At 41.3% G+C, this 1,178-nt stretch overlaps 1 protein-coding gene across 2 annotated transcripts in view; it reads left to right on the plus strand.

Moving 5' to 3' along the window:
• PDK3 (pyruvate dehydrogenase kinase 3) overlaps positions 1–1,178 on the plus strand; it is a 65,964-nt gene that overhangs the window by 44,972 nt on the left and 19,814 nt on the right. The window lies entirely within an intron of this gene.

Raw genomic sequence — 1,178 nt, forward strand, 5'->3', positions numbered from 1 at the left:
GACATACACTGTTATATTAGTGTATAACTCAGTGTGCACCACGGTGACTGTAGTCCCCATCTTTCCTGTGCAGACCGTACCCAGAAAGAGATAGCACCTCACACCAGTCAGAATGGCTAGTGTCAAAACGACAAGAAGTAACAGGTGTTGGTGAGGATGTAGACAAAAGGGAGCCCTCACACACTCTTTGGGGGAATGTATTTGGTCCAGGCTCTGTGGAAGACAGTGTGGAGGGTCCTCAAAACACTAAAAATAGAAGTACCATATGATCCAGTAATTCCACTGTGGGTATTTACCCAAGGAAAACAAAAACAATGATTTGAAGATATGCACCCCTTCGTTGATGGCAGCATTATTTACAGTAGCCAAGATATGGAAGCAACCCAGTGTCCATCGATACATAAATTGATAAAGAAGAGGGGGTATATACGCACAGTGGAATATTACTCAGCCATAAAAAGAAGGAGATCTTGCCACCTGGGGCTATACAGATGTTCCCAGAGGGTATTATGCTGAGTGAAATCAGAGTAAGACAAATACCATATGATTTCATTTACATATGAAATCTAAAAAACAAAAAGGAACAAACAGAAACAGACTCACAAATACAGGGAACAAACTGGTAGTTGCCAGAAGGCTGGGTGGGGGGATGGGCGAAGTTGGTGGAGAGGTGGACCTTCCAGTGGGAAGATAATGAAGTCACAGAGACGGATCGTGCGCACAGGCAGTGCAGTCAATAATAGTGTAACAACACATCTCTTATGCTGCGATTTGCTCAGTTTACATGGTGGTCACAAGTACAGTCCTAAGTTCATAGATTTTCATGAAAAATACTTTTTAGGAATAGTTAAAAGTCAAATAAATGTATGCTTAGTATACACTGGCCATATTGTCACTAGTGCATTATTTTGATACTGTTGTAGTCATTTAAACTTTAAAGGAAGAGTCATTTTGGTTCAGTCATAATAATTCTATTATAGCCCAAAAAGTCTATTTAAAAAACTTTTTTAATGTTTATTATTTTTGAGAGAGAGTGTGTATGTGAGCAGGATAGGGGCAGAGGGAGAGGGAGGCACAGAATCTGAAGCAGGCTCCAGGACTGCTGTGTTATCAGTACAGAGTCCAACATGGGGCTCGAACCCACAAACCATGAGGTCATGACCTGAGCTGAAGTTGGA

This window comes from Suricata suricatta, chromosome X, assembly GCF_006229205.1.
Source record: "Suricata suricatta isolate VVHF042 chromosome X, meerkat_22Aug2017_6uvM2_HiC, whole genome shotgun sequence".
In the NCBI taxonomy this organism is placed as follows: Eukaryota; Metazoa; Chordata; class Mammalia; order Carnivora; family Herpestidae; genus Suricata; species Suricata suricatta.